Consider the following 23,536-nt stretch of genomic DNA (forward strand, 5'->3'; position numbering starts at 1 on the left):
GGTTACCCTGGGTTTATTGTGTGACAGTTTACCACTGGGTTACCCTCGATTTGTTGTGTGACAGGTTACCACTGGGTTACCCTGGGTTTATTGTGTGACATGGTATCACTGGGTTACCCTCGATTTATTGTGTGACAGGTTACCACTGGGTTACCCTGGGTTTATTGTGTGACAGATTACTTATAGGTTACCATGGGTTTATTGTGACAGGTTACCACTGGGTTACCCTGGGTTTATTGTGTGACAGGTTACCACTGGGTTACCCTGGGTTTATTGTGTGACGTGGTATCACTGGGTTACCCTGGGTTTATTGTGTGACAGGTTACCACTGGGTTAACCTGGGTTTATTGTGTGACAGGTTACCACTGGGTTACCCTGGGTTTATTGTGTGACAGGTTACCACTGGGTTACCCTGGGTTTATTGTGTGACAGGTTACTTATGGGTTACCCTGGGTTTATTGTGTGACGGGTTACTTATGGGTTACCCTGGGGTTATTGTGTGACGGGTTACTTATGGGTTACCCTGGGTTTATTGTGTGACAGGTTACCACTGGGTTACGCTGGATTTATTGTGTGACAGGTTACCACTGGGTTACCCTGGGTTTATTGTGTGACAGGTTACCACTGGGTTACCCTGGGTTTATTGTGTGACAGGTTACCACTGGGTTACCCTGGGTTTATTGTGTGACATGGTATCACTGGGTTACCCTGGGTTTATTGTGTGACATGGTATCACTGGGTTACCCTGGGTTTATTGTGTGACATGGTATCACTGGGTTACCCTGGGTTTATTGTGTGACATGGTATCACTGGGTTACCCTGGGTTTATTGTGTGACATGGTATCACTGGGTTACCCTGGGTTTATTGTGTGACATGGTATCACTGGGTTACCCTGGGTTTATTGTGTGACATGGTATCACTGGGTTACCCTGGGTTTATTGTGTGACATGGTATCACTGGGTTACCCTGGGTTTATTGTGTGACAGGTTACCACTGGGTTACCCTGGGTTTATTGTGTGACATGGTATCACTGGGTTACCCTGGGTTTATTGTGTGACATGGTATCACTGGGTTACCCTGGGTTTATTGTGTGACATGGTATCACTGGGTTACCCTGGGTTTATTGTGTGACATGGTATCACTGGGTTACCCTGGGTTTATTGTGTGACATGGCATCACTGGGTTACCCTGGGTTTATTGTGTGACATGGCATCACTGGGTTACCCTGGGTTTATTGTGTCACAGGTTACCACTGGGTTACCCTGGGTTTATTGTGTGATATGGTATCACTGGGTTACCCTGGGTTTATTGTGTGATATGGTATCACTGGGTTACCCTGGGTTTATTGTGTGACATGGTATCACTGGGTTACCCTGGGTTTATTGTGTGACATGATATCACTGGGTTACCCTGGGTTTATTGTAAATAACTTGTCAGTCCTTCCTGGAGAATATAATCTCCTCGTGATCATCAACTAGGCTTTATTTACACATACTTTACTCTATAAGCTAATTGTAAAAATCAAAACTTGTGTAGCGAACTTGAATAAGTTGAGGAGGTGGGACTGGTTTTATTTCACAAATAATGACGATAAGCTCTGGTGTGTACACGGTAGATATCAACGAATTTCACATAATCTTCAGTGGCTCAGTTATTTACTGACTAATTACAATTTTTAAATTCTTATTTTAAATATATGTTATTTTAGGCCTAAAACAGTGGTGGTAGTAACATTTAATGTCAACAGTTCCTCAGATATTAACGTATTTATAATATTGATCCTCAGGTGTATTATAACTCAGATCAAGTTGGATCTTTTAGTATTTTATTTTTGATTGTGACATTTAGTTTCATACTACTAGGTTTAATCTTCAGAAAACAATGATATAGCGTCCTTAACAGGTCACTAATGTTTATGAGCATTATAGCGTCCTTTAACAGGTTACTAATATTTATGAACATTTTAGCATCCTTTAACAGGTTACTAATGTTTTTGAACATTATAGCGTCCTGTAACAGGTTACTAATGTTTATGAACATTTTAGCATCCTTTAACAGGTTACTAATGTTTATGAACATTATAGCGTCCTGTAACACGTCACTAATGTTTGTGAACATTATAGCGTCTTTTAACAGGTTACTAATGTTTATGAACATTATAGCGTCCATTAACAGGTTGCTAATGTGTATAACATGCGTCTTTTAACAGGTCACTAATGATTATGAACATTATAGCGTCTTTTAACAGGTTACTAATGTTTATGAACATTATAGCGTCCTTTAATTAACAGGTTAGTAATGTTTAGAACATACTGTCCTTTCACAGGTCATTAATGTTTGTGTACATTATAGCGTCCTTTAACAAGTCACTAGTGTTTATGTACATTATAGCTTCCTTTAACAGGTCACTATTGTTTATGAACATTATAGCGTCCTTTAACAGATCACTAATATTTACGAACATTATAGCGTCCTTTAACAGGTCACTAATGTTTATGAGCATTATAGCGTCTTTTAACAAATCACTAATGTTTGTAAACATTATAGCGTCCTTTAACAGGTTAATAATGTTTTTGAACATTATAGCGTCCTTTAAGAGGTCACTAATGTTTATGAATATTATAGCGTCCTTTAACAGGTCACTAATGTTTATGAACATTATAGCGTCCTTTAACAGGTCACTAATGTTTATGAACGGTATTGCGTCCTTTAACAGGTCACTGATGTTTATGAACATTATAGCGTCCTTTAATAGGTCACTAATGTTTATGAACATTATAGCGTCCTTTAACAGGTCACTAATGTTTATGAACATATAGCAACCTTTAACAGGTTACTAATGTTAAAGAACATTATAGCGTCCTTTAACAGGTTACTAATGTTTATGAACATAGCGTCCTTTAACAGGTCACTAATGTTTATGAACGGTATAGCGTCCTTTAACAGGTTACTAATGTTTATGAACATTATGGCGTCCTTTAACATGTCACTAATGTTTATGAACATTATAGCGTCCTTTAACAGGTTAATAATGTTTATGAACATTATAGCGTCCTTTAACAGGTCACTAATGTTTATGAACATTATAGCGTCCTTTAACAGGTCACTAATGTTTATGAACATATAGCGTCCTTTAACAGGTTACTAATGTTAAAGAACATTATAGCGTCTTTTAACAGGTCACTAATGTTTATGAACATTATAGCGTCCTTTAACAGGTTACTAATGTTTACGAACATTATAGCGTCCTTTAGCACGTTAATAATGTTTATGAACATTATAGCGTCCTTTAACAGGTCACTAATGTTTATGAACGGTATAGCGTCCTTTAACAGGTTAATAATCTTTATGAACATTATGGCGTCCTTTAACATGTCACTAATGTTTATGAACATTATAGCGTCCTTTAACAGGTTAATAATGTTTATGAACATTATGGCGTCCTTTAACAGGTCACTAATGTTTATGAACATTACAGCGTCCTTTAACAGGTCACTAATGTTTATGAACATATAGCGTCCTTTAACAGGTTACTAATGTTAAAGAACATTATAGCGTCCTTTAACAGGTTACTAATGTTAAAGAACATTATAGCGTCCTTTAACAGGTCACTAATGTTTATGAACATATACTGGTCACTAATGTTTATGAACATATAGCGTCCTTTATCAGGTTACTAATGTTAAAGAACATTATAGCGTCTTTTAACAGGTCACTAATGTTTATGAACATTATAGCGTCCTTTAACAGGTTACTAATGTTTACCAACATTATAGCGTCCTTTAGCACGTTACTAATGTATATGAACATTATAGCGTCCTTTAACAGGTCACTAATGTTTATGAACATTATAGCGTCCTTTAACAGGTCACTAATGTTTATGAACATTATAGCGTCCTTTAACAGGTCACTAATGTTTATGAACATTATAGCGTCCTTTAACAGGTCACTAATGTTTATGAACATTATAGCGTCCTTTAACAAGTCACTAATGTTTATGAACATTATAGCGTCCTTTAACAGGTCACTAATGTTTATGAACATTATAGCGTCCTTTAACAAGTCACTAATGTTTATGAACATTATAGCGTCGTTTAACAGGTTACTAATGTTTATGAACATTATAGCGTCCTTTAACAGGCTAATAATGTTTATGAACATTATAGCGTCCTTTAACAGGTCACTAACGTTTATGAACATTATAGCGTACTTTAATAGGTTACTAATGTTTATGAACATAGCGTCCTTTAACAGGTCACTAATGTTTATGAACATAATAGCGTCCTTTAACAGGTCACTAATATTTGTGATTATAGCGTCCTTTAACAGGTTACTAATGTTTATGAACATTATAGCGTCCTTTAACAGGTCACTAATGTTTATGAACATTATAGCGTCCTTTAACATCTTCCTAATGTTTATGAACATTATAGCGTCCTTTAACAGGTCACTAATGTTTATGAACATTATAGCGTCGTTTAGCAGGTTAATAATGTTTATAAACATTATAGCGTCCTTCAACAGGTCACTAATGTTTATGAACATTATAGCGTCCTTTAACAGGTCACTAATGTTTATGAACATTATAGCGTTTTTTAACAGGTTGCTAATGTTTATGAAAATTATAGTGTCCTTTTAGAGGTTACTAATGTTTATGAACATTATGGCGTCCTTTAACAGGCCACTAATGTTTATGAACATTATAGCGTCCTTTAACAGGTTACTAATGTTTTTGAACATAATAGCGTCCTTTAACAGGTCACTAATATTTGTGATTATAGCGTCCTTTAACAGGTTACTAATGTTTATGAACATTAAAGCGTCCTTTAACAGGTCACTAATGTTTATGAACATTATAGCGTCCTATAGCAGGTTAATAATGTTTATGAACATTATAGCGTCCTTTAGCAGGTCACTAATGCTTATGAACATTATAGCGTCCTTCAACAGGTCACTAATGCTTATGAACATTATAGCGTCCTTTAACAGGTCACTAATGTTTATGAACATATAGCGTCCTTTAACAGGTTACTAATGTTAAAGAACATTATAGCGTCCTTTAACAGGTTACTAATGTTAAAGAACATTATAGCGTCCTTTAACAGGTCACTAATGTTTATGAACATATAGCGTCCTTTAACAGGTTACTAATGTTAAAGAACATTATAGCGTCTTTTAACAGGTTAATAATGTTTATGAACATTATAGCGTCCTTTAACAGGTCACTAATGTTTATGAACATTATAGCGTCCTTTAACAGGTTACTAATGTTTATGAACATTATAGCGTCCTTTAGCACGTTACTAATGTTTATGAACATTATAGCGTTCTTTAACAGGCCACTAATGTTTATGAACATTATAGCGTCCTTTAACAGGTCACTAATGTTTATGAACATTATAGCGTTCTTTAACAGGTCACTAATGTTTATGAACATTATAGCTTTCTTTAACAGGTCACTAATGTTTATGAACATTATAGCGTCCTTTAACAGGTCTCTAATGTTTGTGAACATTATAGCGTCCTTTAACAAGTCACTAATGTTTATGAACATTATAGCGTCGTTTAACAGGTTACTAATGTTTATGAACATTATAGCGTCCTTTAACAAGTCACTAATGTTTATGAACATTATAGCGTCCTTTAACAGGTCACTAACGTTTATGAACATTATAGCGTCCTTTAACAGGTTACTAACGTTTATGAACATTATAGCGGCCTTTAATAGGTTACTAATGTTTATGAACATAGCGTCCTTTAACAGGTCACTAATGTTTTTGAACATTATAGCGTCCTTTAACAGGTCACTAATGTTTTTGATCATTATAGCGTCCTTTAACATCTCCCTAATGTTTATGAACATTATAGCGTCCTTTAACAGGTCACTAATGTTTACGAACGTTATAGCGTCGTTTAACAGGTTACTAATGTTTATGAACGTTATAGCGTCGTTTAACAGGTTACTAATGTTTATGAACATTATAGCGTCCTTTAACAGGTTACTAATGTTTATGAACATTATAGCGCTCCCTAATGTTTACGAACGTTATAGCGTCGTTTAACAGGTTACTAATGTTTATGAACGTTATAGCGTCGTTTAACAGGTTACTAATGTTTATGAACATTATAGCGTCCTTTAACAGGTCACTAATGTTTTTGAACATTATAGCGTCCTTTAACAGGTCAGTAATATTTGTGATTATAGCGTCCTTTAACAGGTCACTAATGTTTATGAACATTGTAGCGTCCTTTAACATCTTCCTAATGTTTATGAACATTATAGCGTCCTTTAACAGGTCACTAATGTTTATGAACGTTATAGCGTCGTTTAACAGGTTACTAATGTTTATGAGCATTATAGCGTTCTTTAACAGGTCACTAATGTTTATGAACATTATAGCGTCCTTTAACAAGTCACTAATGTTTATGAGTAAACGATATAATGGCTATTACTTGGGAAACAAAAATTGGTTAGACAAATATTTCTATTGGAGGCTGGATAGAGAAGGCTTGTTTCAATGTTCATTTTCTGTAATGTGCTTGTGTAGTATTAACAGGAGAGACTATGTGATAGCAGGATTTACTGTTTTCAAGAGGGTTCTTGCTAAGACTTCAGAGATGGTGAAGCTGCCTTTGTTTTGTTTAATTGTATTAGAAACTGCTATTAGTGAAGATTCAAGACACTTGCGTCTGCGGAAATTAGTTTCTTTGATCACTAGTTGGGCGTCCCTGAAATTCATGAGATGATTGGTGGAATTTCGGTGTTGTACACAGGCGTTGTTCAAGTTATCGTTCCTACATGCATAAATGTGTTCATTGAGGCGGATGTCGAGGTTTCTTGCAGTTTCACCTACATAAATCTTGTCGCAGTCTCCACAGGGTATAGTGTAGACCCCTGCGTTGACTGGTTCGTGGTGCTTTTATTTTGTTCTGGTTAGATCCTTTATTGAAGTGCTGGAAGCGATGGCGACTCTGGTGTTAGCTTGTGAAAGTACTTTAGAAACGTTCAGTGCAACCTGGCTGTTGGGAAGAATTGTAACTTTGTTGGGAGTGGTGTTGGTGCGTGAAGAATTAATGATCTGAAGGGCTCAATCGCAAACTTCAGTACCTCTGCACTAACAGTCGATGGAAGGAAATGGGACGGGAATCCCTAATAAACAACCTATCGTCACGCACCTTAACTGACTACGAGAAACAGGCACTGAGTCTGGGACTCAAATTTACCACCAACATACACAAACCTAACTATCAACTCAGCCTAGCTACCAGGAACCATAGACACAGTGACAGCGACTTCCAGAAGGGTTACATACAGGGCATCCTCACTGCAGCTTTATGTGAACCTTCTTCTTCTAATCTTCCTAGACGATATATCATTGCCCTTAAGGACCTCGCCAACGATCCCAACATTATCGTCATCACCGCCGACAGAGGAGGTGGAGTCGTCATACTCAACACCAGTGACTACAGCACCAAAATGATGACCTCTTGAATGATTAGTCTACATACGAACCCATCAGCACTCAACAGTGGGAGACACTTACCAAAGATTTTCTATACAAAACCAGACAAATACTCAAACGCACTAGAGAAGGAAAGAAACTTCTGTACTTGTTACCCAGCAACCCTAAACCAGCACACATGTATGGTTTACCCAAGATCCATAAACATAATATTCCTCTCAGACCAATCACGTCAGGTATAGGCAGTGCACCACACAAACTAGCCGGAGTTCTTGCCAAACATCTTTCCTGCCTTCTGGGGACCATCAGCCCCGCTCATCTTAAACATTCAGGCGACCTTCTCAACCACATCCGAAACCTATCCATCCGTAACAAGAAACTAAGCAGTTTGGACGTGACTTCCCTCTTCACAAAAGTACCTACCACGTAAAGTCAATCAGGACCTTAATCTTCCTCTACCTCCCGGAGATTTTGTTGACTTGATTGAACTCTGTGTTAATTTCAACTGTTTTTCTTTCAATAACAGGCTCTACAAACAAACCTACGGCATGGGAATGGGGTCCCCCATCAGTGCCGTCCTAACCAACTTGTACATGGAATACCTAGAGTCCGAACACTTCGCCAACATTATCCCTTCAAGCGTCACTTGGTTACATTACGTGGACGACGTCCTCGTAATAACGCCCAAACGTTTAGATGTACGGAATCTACAGGCAAGGCTCAACGCAGTTGAACCGGCTATCCAGTTTACACTAGAAGAAGAATCCAATGACAAACTACCTTTCCTCGACGTCCTCATTCACAAAGTAGACAACAGCCTAAGATTTCAAGTTTATCGGAAACCTACCAATATAAACGATATCACACACTTCTAGTCCAGTCAAGATACTAGGACCAAAAGAGGCATCATCATCGGGTTTTTCCTAAGAGCATACCGAATTTATAGTCCTCAGTTTCTTGGCGAGAAATGTACATACATTCACCGAGCCTTCACAGATTTACATTTTCCTTCCTTTTTCATCAAAGAATGCAAGAAAAGAGCCCTTCATATCATTAATTCTTCACGCACCAACACCACTCGCAACAAAGTTATAATTCTTCCCAACAGACAGGATGCACTGAACGTTTCTAAAGTACTTTCACAAGCTAACACCGGAGTCGCCATCGCTTCCAGCACTTCGATAAAGGATCTAACCAGAACAAAATCCAAGCACCACGAACCAGTCAACGCAGGGGTCTATACTAAACCCTGTGGAGGCTGCGACAAGATTTATGTAGGTGAAACAGCAAGAAACCTCGACACCCGCCTCAATGAATACATTTATGCATGTAGGAACGATAACTTGAACAACGCCTGTGTACAACACCGAAATTCCACCAATCATCTCATGAAGTTCAGCAAAGCCCAACTAGTGACCAAAGAAACTAATTTCCGTAGACGCAAGTGCCTTGAATCTTCACTAATAGCTGTTTCTAATACAATTAAACAAAACAAAGGCAGCTTCATCATCTCTGAAGTCTTAGCAAGAATCCTCCTGAAAACAGTAAATCCTGCTATCACATAGTCTCTCCTGTTAATACTACACAAGCACATTACAGAATATGAACATTGAAACAGGCCTTCTCTATCCAGCCTCCAATAGAAATATTTAAGAACATAAGAACATAAGAAAGGAGGTTCTCATAAGTTTAGATTTAGAAAGGACATAGGAAAGTATTGGTTTGGAAATAGGGTAGTTGATGAGTGGAAGTCTACCTAGTTGGGTTGGAAACATAAACACATATACAGTTTAATGTGATCCTTTATTGACAACGTTTCCCCCACACCGTGGGCTTTTTCAAGTCACACACAGATCTACCTGGGGTGGAAGGTACGGGAGTATTTATAGTCAGGTTCAGAATGTTGAGGTCAGGTGGAGAATGCTGCATCTGATGATCTACCGGGTGGGGTTACAGAGTCTTGGGTAGCTTGGTAGGGGTATTGGACAAGTTGTGAGTAGACATTCTGCAGTATTCTATGTTCTTATGTGGGATAGCGATGAAGAAGTGTCTTGGCGAGTGGTTCAGCTATGTTATAGAAGCCGTTGTTCTGGTTGAAATTGTTGGTTATAGAGATAAGCGATGATTCCAGGATTCTTCGGTATTGAGTATTGTCTTCTGTGGCGATAAGTCTTGAGTTTCTGTAGTTAATTAAATGGTTGTGTGAATTGCGATGTTGTACACAGGCATTCCTTGTATCGTCAGTCCTGCTTGCGTATTGGTGTTCTGAAATACGTGTTTGGAGGTCTCTTGATGTTTCGCCCACGTATAATTTGTTGCAGTCATTACAAGGGATTATGTATACCCCTGCAGAGGATGGAAGCTTATCCTGTCTACTACTGGTGATGTCCTTGATGGTCGTGGTTGTGGAGGTAGATACTTGGAATGATGTATTGGAAAAGATGTTGGAAACATGTTTGGCAATGGAGTTGGTGGGGAGGACTATGTATCTCTTCTCGGCAGTGTCTTCTCTGGGTGTGTTGAAGATGTTTAATGCCCGCCGTCTGCAGTCTCTGATGAAGTGACGAGGATAGTGGAGTTTAGAAAATACTTGTTCAATTATAGTGCATTCTTCCTCAAGGAACTCATTGCTGCAGATTCTGAGTGTGCGCAGGAAGAAGCCTATAATTACACCACATTTAGTTTTGGTGTCGTGGTGAGAGTAGAAGTGGAGAAGATCGTTTTGGTTGGATGGTTTTCGATAGACTTTAAAACGAAGTTCATGGTCAGTTTTGCAGAGAAGAACATCAAGGAAAGGAAGAGTGTTGTCGACTTCTTCTTCAAGTGTGAACTGGATTGAACAAGTATTTTCTAAACTCCACTATCCTCGTCACTTCATCAGAGACTGCAGACGGCGGGCATTAAACATCTTCAACACACCCAGAGAAGACACTGCCGAGAAGAGATACATAGTCCTCCCCACCAACTCCATTGCCAAACATGTTTCTAACATCTTTTCCAATACATCATTCCAAGTATCTACCTCCACAACCACGACCATCAAGGACATCACCAGTAGTAGACAGGACAAGCTTCCATCCACTGCAGGGGTATACATAATCCCTTGTAATGACTGCAACAAATTATACGTGGGCGAAACATCAAGAGACCTCCAAACACGTATTTCAGAACACCAATACGCAAGCAGGACTGACGATACAAGGAATGCCTGTGAACAACATCGCAATTCACACAACCATTTAATTAACTACAGAAACTCAAGACTTATAGCCACAGAAGACAACACTCAATACCGAAGAATCCTGGAATCATCGCTTATCTCTATAACCAACAATTTCAACCAGAACAATGGCTTTTATAACATAGCTGAACCACTTGCCAAGAAACTTCTTCATCGCTATCCCACATAAGAACATAGAACACTGCAGAAGGTCTACTCACAACTTGTCCAATACCCCTACCAAGCTACCCAAGACTCTGTAACCCCACCCGGTAGATCATCAGATGGTACCGGTAGATCATCAGATGCAGCATTCTCCACCTGACCTCAACATTCTGAACCTGACTATAAATACTCCCGTACCTTCCACCCCAGGTAGATCTGTGTGTGACTTGAAAAAGCCCACTGTGTGGGCGAAACGTTGTCAATAAAGGATCACATTAAACTGCATATGGGTTTATGTTTCCATTGTGCCAGTATTTTATACCATTTATTTTCATCTTTCTTCATAAGGAAGATTTCTAATGCTATGTATTAATTTAGTCATCCTATGCTGAATGTTTTCTAACGAATTTATGTCCATTCTGTAATATGGAGACCAGAACTGAGCTGCATAATCTAGGTGAGGCCTTACTAGTGATGTATAGAGCTGCAGTATGACCTCTGGGCTTCTGTTGCTTACACTTCTTGATATAAATCCCAGTAATCTATTTGCCTTATTACGTACGCTTAGGCATTGCTGTCTTGGTTTAAGGTTGCTGCTCACCATAACCCCCAAGTCCTTTTCGCAATTTGTATGGCTAAGTTCTACATTGTTTAACTTATAAGTGCTAGGGGTATGGACACTCCCGAGCTTCAGAACCTTGCATTTATCTACATTGAACTGCATCTGCCACTTTTCTGACCAAGAATAGAGTTTGTCTAAATCCTTCTGAAGTTCCCTAACATCTACGTTTGAATCAATTATCCTACCTATCTTTGTGCCATCGGCGAATTTGCTCATTTCACTAGTAATTCCTTCAACAAGATCATTGATATATATTATAAACAACAACGGGCCCAAGACTGATCCCTGTGGAACGCCACTTGTTACTGATCCCCACTCGGATTTAACCCCATTTATGGACACTCTCTGCTTCCTGTCTGTGAGCCATGATTCGATCCACGAGAGCACCCTTCCCCCAATACCATGAGCTGCCACTTTCTTTAACAGTCTATGGTGCGGAACTCTATCAAAAGCCTTACTAAAATCTAAGTAAATAATATCAAATTCTTTATCGTGGTCAACAGCCTCAAAAACTTTACTGAAGAAAGTTAATAAATTAGTTAGACAAGACCGGCCTCTTGTGAATCCATGCTGAGTATCATTAATCAAGCTATGCTTATCGAGATGGCTTCTTATAATCTCAGCTATAATTGACTCTAGTAATTTGCCTACAATTGAGGTCAGGCTTCTTGGGCGGTAATTTGACGGTAACGACTTGTCCCCTGTTTTAAAAATAGGAATTACATTAGCCATCTTCCACATATCAGACACTACACCTGTTTGAAGAGATAAATTAAAAATATTAGTTAGTGGTTCACAGAGTTCCATTTTGCATTCCTTAAGTACCCTTGAAAAAACCTCATCAGGACCCGGTGACTTATTTTGCTTCAGTCAGTCTATCTGCTTCACAACCATTTCACTAGTGACTGTGATGTTACATAATTTATCTTCTGGCCCACTATAAAAATTAATTACTGGAATATTGTTAGTGTCTTCCTGTGTAAAAACCGAGAGAAAATAATTATTTAAAATCGAGCACATTTCATTCTCTTTGTCAGTAAGATGCCCATAGTTATTTTTAAGGGGACCTGTCTTATTTCTAACTTTTGTTCTATAGACCTGGAAAAAAATTTTGGGTTAGTTTTCTAATCCCTAGCAACTTTAATTTCATAGTCCCTTTTAGCTTTTCTTATCCCCTTTTTAATGTCCCTGTTAATGTCAATATACTGATTCATAAGATGACTCTCGCCTCTTTTGATACGCTTATAAATTCCTTTCTTATGCCCTAGTATATATTTCAGCCTATTATTCATCCATTTGGGGTCATTTCGATTTGATCTAATTTCTTTATACGGGATAAACGTTCTTTGAGCAGCACGTCTAGTGTTCAGAAAACTGTCATATTGATAGCTCTCTTCGTTACCCCAGTCAACAGATGATAAGTGTTCTCTAAGCCCATCGTAATCTGCTAAGCAAAAATCTGGGACTGTTACTGAGTTATCCCTATTATCATACTTCCATTCAATGCTAAATGTAATTGATTTGTGGTCACTAGCACCCAGTTCCTCTGAAATTTCTAAATTATTAACAAGGGATTCATTGTTTGCCAGAACTAAGTCAAGCAGGTTATTACCCCTTGTATGTTCTGTCACAAACTGCTTCAAAAAACAGTCCTGAACTACTTCTAAGAAGTCGTATGATTCTAAATTCCCAGTCAAGAAATTCCAGTCAGTATGACTAAAGTTAAAGTTTCCTAGAATTACTACATTATCGTGCCTTGTGGTCCTAACAATTTCCTCCCATAGTAGTCTCCCTTGGTCCCTATCTAAGTTTGGGGGAAGGTATATCACTCCTAAAATAAATTTTTCATGCCCCTCTGAAAATTCTATCCAAACAGACTCTGTATGTGTTACTTCAGACTTAATACCCGTTTTTATGCAACAGTTCAAGCGATCTCGGACATACAATGCCACCCCACCCCCCTTCCCGATACTTCTATCTACTTGGAACAATTTAAAACCCAGAATGTGACATTCCGCAGGCATGTCCCGACTTTTTGAATTAAACCACGTCTCAGTTATGGCAAATACATCAATGTTACCTGCACTAGCAACTAGTCTCAACTCGTCCATCTTATTCCTAGCACTACGACAATTTGTGTAATATATATATAAGGACCCTCCTCTCTCTTTACCCTTCATGCTCCTTTCTGTTATTCCACTAAACCTATTACTGTCCTTGTCAATTAGTGCCACTGGCTTTCCAGTGGCACTATTACTAACCTATTACTAGTTCTCCTAGTACTCATATTACTACACTGCTACTTCACTGTTTTCCCGCCAAAACCCATACCACTAACTATTCCTAGTTTAAAGACCTAACAGCTCCCTCCACTGTGTTGGCCAGTGCTCTCACCCTACACCTAGATAAGTGAACCCCATCCCTGGCATACATGTCATTTCTGCCATAGAAGAGGTCCCAGTTGTCAATGAATGTTACCGCATTTTCCTTACAGTATTTGTCCAGCCAGCAATTGACACCAATTGCTCTGGACAACCATTCATTTCCAACTCCTCTCCTTGGCAAAATACCACATATGACAGGGTTCCCACCCTTCCTCCTAATTATTTCTATTGCTGACCTCTACCTGCTAATCAGGTCCTCACTCCTACGTCTGCCAACATCGTTGCCTCCAGCACTGAGACAGATAATAGGATTGCTCCCATTACCTCTCATGATGTCATCCAGATGGCTAACAATATCCTTCATCCCAGCCCCAGGATAACACTCTCTGCCTCCTACTCCTATCCTTCAAGCAGAATGCCCTATCTATGTACCTAATCTGGCTATCCCCAACAACAACGTTTTTACCTTACTTGGCGACGTCCGTAGTGATGTTCCCAGTAGTCGACTCGCATTCATTAGGTAGCACTACTTCTTCACTTGTGGAATTCGTCAAGACGTTCTCGATGGTTTTCGTTGGGGTTTCCAGGGATGTCTCACTCACGTCAACCAATGCTTCTTTGGTGCTCGTTGTGACAGTCCCAGTAGAACACCCACATTCGTCAGGTAGCACCGAAAATGGGTTGGAAGTTTCCACAGCAGTCTTCTGGGTCCTCGTTGTTTCTGCCTCTCCAGCAGTCTTCTTGATCCTCAGCTTGGTTCCATGTTGTCCGGCCACTGATCAAGCTCCCCTCTTAACCTGGGGACTCACAACAGGAGGTTTACTTCGAATCCTCTTGTTCTCCTCCATCAATCGCCGTATCTCCTGCTTAGCAACCCTAAGCTCTTCTTTCAGCTGCTGGTAAAGTTGCTCAAGAGAGGGCATCCTGGTTCAGATTCACAGAGAGCACACAAACAGGTCTTCACAGAGCTAAGTACATATCATCACTCGTAAGTACACGTCACTACTGATAAGTACACGTCACCACTGATAAGTACACGTCACCATAATACACCAATGGTAGATGAACCTTGTGATGAAGGAACCACACCAATGGTAGAGTGAGCCTTGTGTAGAAGGAACCACACCAATGGTAGATGAACCTTGTGTTGAAGGAACCACACCAATGGTAGATGAATCTTGTGTTGAGGGAACCACACCAATGGTAGAGTAAGCCTAGTGTTGAAGGAATCACGCTAGTGGTAAAGTAAGCCTTGTGTTGAAGGAACCACGCAAATGGTAGAGTGAGCCTTGTGTTGAAGGAACCACGCCAACGGCATATGAACCTTGTTTTGAAGGAACCACACCAATGGTAGATGAACCTTTTGTTGAAGAAACCACGACAATGGTTGATGAACCTTGTGTTGAAGGAACCACACCAATGGTAGATGAACCTTGTGTTGAAGGAACCACGCCAATGGTAGATGAACATTTCGTTGAAGGTACCATACCAATGGTAGAATGAGCCTTGTGTTGAAGGAACCACGCCAATGGTAGAGTGAGTCTTGTGTTGAAAGAACCACACCAATGGTAGAGTGAGCCTTGCGTTGAAGGAACCACGCCAATGGTAGAGTGAGCCTTGTGTTGAAGGAACCACGCCAATGGTAGAGTGAGTCTTGTGTTGAAGGAACCACGCCAATTGTAGAGTGAGCCTTGTGTTGAAGGAACCACGCAAATGGTAGAGTGAGCCTTGTGTAGAAGGAACCACGCCAATGGTAGAGTGAGTCTTGTGTTGAAGGAACCACGCCAATTGAAGAGTGAGCCTTGTGTTGAAGGAACCACGCCAATAGTAGAGTGAGCCTTGTGTTGAAAGAACCACGCCAATGGTAGAGTGAGTCTTGTGTTGAAGGAACCACGCCAATTGTAGAGTGAGCCTTGTGTTGAAGGAACCACGCCAATGGTAGAGTGAGTCTTGTGTTGAAGGAACCACGCCAATTGTAGAGTGAGCCTTGTGTTGAAGGAACCACACCAATGGTAGATGAACCTTGTTTTGAAGGAACCACACCAATGGTAGAGTGAGCCTTGTGTTGAAGGAACCACACCAATGGTAGATGAACCTTGTGTTGAAGGAACCACACCAATGGTAGATGAACCTTGTGTTGAAGGAACCACACCAATGGTAGAGTGAGCCTTGTGTTGAAGGAACCACGCCAACGTTAAGGTGTGTCTTGCGTTGAAGGAACCTCACCAATGGTAGAGTGAGCCATGTGTTGAAGGAACCACACCAATGGTAGAGTGAGCCTTGTGTTGAAGGAACCAAGCCAATGGTAGAGTGAGCCTTGTGTTGAAGGAACCACACCAATGGTAGAGTGAGCCTTGTGTTGAAGGAACCACGCCAATGGTAGAGTGTGTCTTGCGTTGAAGGAACCACACCAATGGTAGAGTGAGCCTTGTGTTGAAGGAACCACACCAATGGTAGAGTGAGCCTTGTGTTGAAGGAACCACGCCAATGGTAGAGTGAGCCTTGTGTTGAAGGAACCACACCAATGGTAGATGAACCTTGTGTTGAAGGAATCACACCAATGGTAGATGAACCTTGTGTTGAAGGAACAACTCAATGGTAGATGAACCTTGTGTTGAAGGAACCACACCAATGGTAGATGAACCTTGTGTTGAAGGAACCACACCAATGGTAGAGTGAGCGTTGTGTTCAAGGAACCACGCCAATGGTAGAGTTGGCCTTGTGTTGAAGGAACCAGACCAATGGTAGATGAACCTTGTGTTGAAGGATCCACACTAATGCTAGAGTGAGTCTTGTGTTGAAGGAACCACGCCAATTGTAGAGTTAGCCTTGTGTTGAAGGAAACATACGAATGGTATATGAACCTTGTGTTGAAGGAACTACACCAATGGTAAAGTGAGCCTTGTATTAACCCTTTGACTGTTCTGGTCGTATATATACGTCTTACGAGCCACCCTGTTTGACGTATACATACTCATAAATTCTAGCGGCTTCAAATCAAGCAGGAGAAAACTGGTAGGCCCACATGTGAGAGAATGGGTCTGTGTGGTCAGTGTGCACCATATAAAAAAATCCTGCAGCATGCAGTGCATAATGAGGAAAAAAAAAACTCCAACCGTTTTTTAATTAAAATGCCGACTTGGTGGTCTATTTTCGTACAGTATTTATGGTTGTATTCTCGTTTTCTTGGTCTCATTTGTTAGAATGGAAAACATATTATGGAATTTTTTTATTATTTTTTTATTATCACACTGGCCGATTCCCACCAAGGCAGGGTGGCCCAAAAAAGAAAAACTTTCACCATCATTCACTCCATCACTGTCTTGCCAGAAGGGTACTTTACACTACAGTTTTTAAACTGCAAGAGGTTGGTAGACAGCAACCACCCAGGGAAGTACTACCCTCCTGCCAGATGACTGTGAAACAGAAACCTGTAACTGTTTTGCATGATGGTAGGATTGCTGGTTTCTTTTTCTGTCTCATAAATACGCTAGATAACAGGGATATCTTGCTACTCCTACCTACACTTTGGTCACACTTCACAGACACGCACATGCATATATATATACATACATCTAGGTTTTTCTCCTTTTTCTAAATAGCTCTTGTTCTTCTTTATTTCTTCTATTGTCCATGGGGAAGTGGAAAAGAATCTTTCCTCCGTAAGCCATGCATGTCGTATGAGGCGACTAAAATGCCGGGAGCAATGGGCTAGTAACCCCTTCTCCTGTAGACATTTACTAAAAAAGAGAAGAAGAAAAAACATATTACAGAAATAGAGGTGATTTTGATAGGTTTTTCAATGAAAAGAACCTTGAAATGGAGCTCAAAGTAGGGGAAATTTTTATTTTTGCCGATGTTCAAAAGTAAACAAATGATGTAATTTTCCAATAAATGTCCAAGTAACCACTCTAATATGCAGTCATGAATGGTTTGACATTATTTATACAATTATTACAACATTGCAGTAGTCTGCATAACAGTAAACCTTCTATTTTTTTTTTAATAAAAATTCAAAATAGAAAGCAAGAGTAATATCAGAGGCGCCTGGAGACATGACTGATGAACACAGAAAATGTTATTTTAGAACCAGGAATGTCTGCATTGTTCATTCTGCACCCTATTTTGAAATTGTCATATTTTTTTAATTTTCGTAAAATTGGCTAAATTGCCAATTTTTGACCACGTTATTGGGTAGGTGAAATTGGTAAATGGGCAGTTTCTTGTACTCAATCGATAGAAAAAATGAAGTTCTGAAGAAATAGCTATAAGTTTGGTTGACTGGAACAATGGAATTAGCTGAAAATAGGGCTAAAAGTGGGCGAAGTCGCCGATTCGTAAATATTGCTGAGGTCACTAACTTCGCGAGAGCGTAATTCCGTCAGTTTTTCCATCAAATTTCGTTCTTTTGGTGTCATTACAATAGGGAAAAGATTCTCTATCATTTTATAAGAATTTTTTTTTGGGGGGGAGGGGGGGGAAGGGGGAATTTTGGGACACCAGGCGACACCTCAGGAATTGGGATTGCGACAGTCATGGGGTTAAAATACAGCATTAATTTTTTATGGAATTTATTAAATTATTGGAGAAATGCTAAACCCATTACATTCATGCAGTGCCTGATCCAAGGTAGAGGAGGGCAGCTCGAATTCCTTATGTTAGACAATCCTCAATGACACACTGACTTTCTGGGTGGCTAACCCTCTGAGTTAAAAATCCAAACAAATTTTATTTTGTCTTAACCCTTCACAAGCATCAAAATCATTTTAACTCTTAAAGGAACCAAACCAATGGTAGATGAACCTTGCGTTGACGGAACCACGCCAATGGTAGAGTGAGCCTTGTGTTGAAGGAACCATACCAATGGTAGATGAACCTTGTGTTGACGGAACCACGCCAATGGTAGAGTGAGCCTTGTGTTGAAGGAACCATACCAATGGTAGATGAACCTTGTGTTGAAGGAACCACACCAATCGTAGAAGAACCTTGCGATGAAGGAACCACACCAATGGTAGAGTGAGCCTTGTGTTGAAGGAACCACGCCAATGGTAGAGTGAGCCTTGTGTTGAAGGAACCATACCAATGGTAGATGAACCTTGTGTTGAAGGAACCACACCAATCGTAGAAGAACCTTGCGATGAAGGAACCACATCAATGGTAGAGTGAGCCATGTGTTGAAGGAACCACACCAATGGTAGATGAACCTTGTGTTAAAGGAACCACACCAATGGTAGAGTGTACCTTTTGTTGAAGGAACCACACCAAAGGTAGAGTGAGCGTTGTGTTGAAGGAACCACACCAATGGTAGAGTGTGCCTTTTGTTGAAGGAACCACACCAAAGGTAGATGAACGTTGTGTTGAAGGAACCACACCAATGGTAAATGAACCTTGTGTAGAAGGAACCACACCAATGATAGATGAACCTTGTGTTGAAGGAACCACGCCAGTGGTAGAGTGAGCCTTGTGTTGAAGGAACCACGCCAATGGTAGACTGTGCCTTGCGTTGCCGGAACCTCGCCAATGGTAGAGTGAGCCTTGTGTTGAAGGAACCACGCCAACGGTAGAGTGAGCCTTGTGTTGAAGGAACCACGACAATGGTTGAGTGTGCCGTGTGTTGAAGGAACCACGCCAATGGTAGAGTGTGAGTTGTGTTGAAGGAACCGCGCCAATGGTAGAGTGAGCCTTGTGTTGAAGGAACCACACCAATGGCAGATGAAGCTTGTGTTGAAGGAACCACGCCAATGGAAGAGTGTGCCTTGAGTTGAAAGAACCAGGTGAATGGTAGAGAGCCTTGTGTTGAAGGAACCACGCCAATGGTAGAGTGTGCCTTGTGTTCAAGGAACCACGCGAATGGCAGAGTGAGCCTTCTGTTGAAGGAACCACGCCAAAGGTAGAGTGTGCCTTGTGTTGAAGGAACCACGCCGATGGTAGAGTGAGCCTTGTGTTGAAGGAACCACGACAATGGTAGAGTGAGCCTTGTGTTGAAGGAACCAGACCAATGGTAGATGAACCTTGTGTTGAAGGATCCACACTAATGCTAGAGTGAGTCTTGTGTTGAAGGAACCACACCAATTGTAGAGTTAGCCTTGTGTTGAAGGAAACATACGAATGGTATATGAACCTTGTGTTGAAGGAACTACACCAATGGTAAAGTGAGCCTTGTATTAACCCTTTGACTGTTCTGGTCGTATATATACGTCTTACGAGCCACAATGTTTGACGTATTACCTGGAGTTTACCTGGAGAGAGTTCCGGGGGTCAACGCCCCCGCGGCCCGGTCTGAGACCAGGCCTCCTGGTGGATCAGAGCCTGATCAACCAGGCTGTTGCTGCTGGCTGCACACAAACCAACGTACGAGCCACAGCCCGGCTGATCCGGAACTGACTTTAGGTGCTTGTCCAGTGCCAGCTTGAAGACTGCCAGGGGTCTGTTGGTAATCCCCCTTATGTGTGCTGGGAGGCAGTTGAACAGTCTCGGGCCCCTGACACTTATTGTATGGTCTCTTAACGTGCTAGTGACACCCCTGCTTTTCATTGGGGGGATGGTGCATCGTCTGCCAAGTCTTTTGCTTTCGTAGTGAGTGATTTTCGTGTGCAAGTTCGGTACTAGTCCCTCTAGGATTTTCCAGGTGTATATAATCATAAATTCTAGCGGCTTCAAATCAAGCAGGAGAAAACTGGTAGGCCCACATGTGAGAGAATGGGTCTGTGTGGTCAGTGTGCACCATATAAAAAAATCCTGCAGCATGCAGTGCATAATGAGAAAAAAAAACTCCAACCGTTTTTTAATTAAATGCCGACTTGGTGGTCTATTTTCGTACTGTATTTATGGTTGTATTCTCGTTTTCTTGGTCTCATTTGATAGAGTGGAAAACATATTATGGAATTTTTTTATTATTTTTTTATTATTACACTGGCCGATTCCCACCAAGGCAGGGTGGCCCAAAAAAGAAAAACTTTCACCATCATTCACTCCATCACTGTCTTGCCAGAAGGGTGCTTTACACTACAGTTTTTAAACTGCAACAGGTTGTTAGACAGCAACCACCCAGGGAAGTACTACCCTCCTGCCAGATGACTGTGAAACAGAAACCTGTAACTGTTTTTGCATGATGGTAGGATTGCTGGTTTCTTTTTCTGTCTCATAAATACGCTAGATAACAGGGATATCTTGCTACTCCTACCTACACTTTGGTCACACTTCACAGACACGCACATGCATATATATATACATACATCTAGGTTTTTCTCCTTTTTCTAAATAGCTCTTGTTCTTCTTTATTTCTTCTATTGTCCATGGGGAAGTGGAAAAGAATCTTTCCTCCGTAAGCCATGCGTGTCGTATGAGGCGACTAAAATGCCGGGAGCAATGGGCTAGTAACCCCTTCTCCTGTAGACATTTACTAAAAAAGAGAAGAAGAAAAAACATTACAGAAATAGAGGTGATTTTGATAGGTTTTACAATGAAAAGAACCTTGAAATGGAGCTCAAAGTAGGGGAAATTTTTTATTTTTGCCGATGTTCAAAAGTAAACAAATGATGTAATTTTCCAATAAATGTCCAAGTAACCACTCTAATATGCAGTCATGAATGGTTTGACATTATTTATACAATTATTACAACATTGCAGTAGTCTGCATAACAGTAAACCTTCTATTTTTTTTTTTTAATAAAAATTCAAAATAGAAAGCAAGAGTAATATCAGAGGGGCCTGGAGACATGACTGATGAACACAGAAAATGTTATTTTAGAACCAGGAATGTTTGCATTGTTCATTCTGCACCCTATTTTGAAATTGTCATATTTTTTTAATTTTCGTAAAATTGGCTAAATTGCCAATTTTTGACCACGTTATTGGGTAGGTGAAATTGGTAAATGGGCAGTTTCTTGTACTCAATCGATAGAAAAAACGAAGTTCTGAAGAAATAGCTATAAGTTTGGTTGACTGGAGCAATGGAATTAGCTGAAAATAGGGCTAAAAGTGGGCGAAATCGCCGATTCGTAAATATTGCTGAGGTCACTAACTTCGCGAGAGCGTAATTCCGTCAGTTTTCCATCAAATTTCGTTCTTTTGGTGTCATTACAATAGGGAAAAGATTCTCTATCATTTTATAAGAATTTTTTTTGGGGGGAGGGGGGGGGAAGGGGGAATTTTGGGACACCAGGCGACACCTCAGGAATTGGGATTGCGACAGTCATGGGGTTAAAATACAGCATTAATTTTTTATGGAATTTATTAAATTATTGGAGAAATGCTAAACCCATTACATTCATGCAGTGCCTGATCCAAGGTAGAGGAGGGCAGCTCGAATTCCTTATGTTAGACAATCCTCAATGACACACTGACTTTCTGGGTGGCTAACCCTCTGAGTTAAAAATCCAAACAAATTTTATTTTGTCTTAACCCTTCACAAGCATCAAAATCATTTTAACTCTTAAAGGAACCAAACCAATGGTAGATGAACCTTGCGTTGACGGAACCACGCCAATGGTAGAGTGAGCCTTGTGTTGAAGGAACCACACCAATGGTAGATGAACCTTGTGTTGAAGGAACCACACCAATCGTAGAAGAACCTTGCAATGAAGGAACCACACCAATGGTAGAGTGAGCCTTGTGTTGAAGGAACCACACCAATGATAGATGAACCTTGTGTTGAAGCAATCACACCAATGGTAGAGTGAGCCTTGTGTTGAAGGAACCACACCAATGGTAGATGAACCTTGTGTTGAAGGAACCACGCCAAAGGTAGAGTGTGCCTTGTGTTGAAGGAACCACGCCGATGGTAGAGTGAGCCCTGTGTTGAAGGAACCACGCCAATGGTAGAGTGAGCCTTGTGTTGAAGGAACCACGCCAGTGGTAGTGTGCCTTGTGTTGAAGGAACCACGCCAGTGGTAGTGTGCCTTGTGATGAAGGAACCACACCAATGGTAGAGTGAGCCATGTATTGAAGGAACCACACCAATGGTAGAGTGAGCCTTGTGTTGAAGGAACCGCGCCAATGGTATAGTATGCTTTGTGTTCAAGGAACCACGCGAATGGCAGAGTGAGCCTTCCGTTGAAGGAACCACGCCAAAGGTAGAGTGTGCCTTGTGTTGAAAGAACCACGCCGATGGTAGAGTGAGCCTTGTGTTGAAGGAACCACGCCAATGGTAGAGTGAGCCTTGTGTTGAAGGAACCACGCCAATGGTAGCGTGTGCCTTGTGTTGAAGGATCCACGCGATTGGTAAAGTGTGCTTAGTGTTGAAGGAACCAAGCCAGTGGTAGAGTGAGCTTTGTGTTGAAGGAACCACGCCAGTGGTAGAGTGAGCCTTGTGTTGAAGGAACCACGCCAATACTAGAGTGTGCCTTGTATTGAAGGAACCACACCAACGGTAGAGTGAGCCTTGTGTTGAAGGAACCACACCAATGGTAGATGAACCTTGTGTTGAAGGAACCACACCAATGGTAGATGAACCTTTTGTTGAAGAAACCACGCCAATGGTAGATGAACCTTTTGTTTAAGAAACCACGCCGATGGTAGATGAACCTTGTGTTGAAGGATCTACACCAATGGCAGACGAACTTTGTGTTGAAGGAACCACGCTATTGCAGATGAACCTTTTGTTGAAGGTACCATACCAATGGTAGAGTGAGCCTTGTGTTGAAGGAACCACGCCAACTGTAGAGTGAGCCTTGTGTTGAA

Source organism: Cherax quadricarinatus, chromosome 3 (genome assembly GCF_038502225.1).
Source record: "Cherax quadricarinatus isolate ZL_2023a chromosome 3, ASM3850222v1, whole genome shotgun sequence".
Lineage (NCBI taxonomy): Eukaryota > Metazoa > Arthropoda > Malacostraca > Decapoda > Parastacidae > Cherax > Cherax quadricarinatus.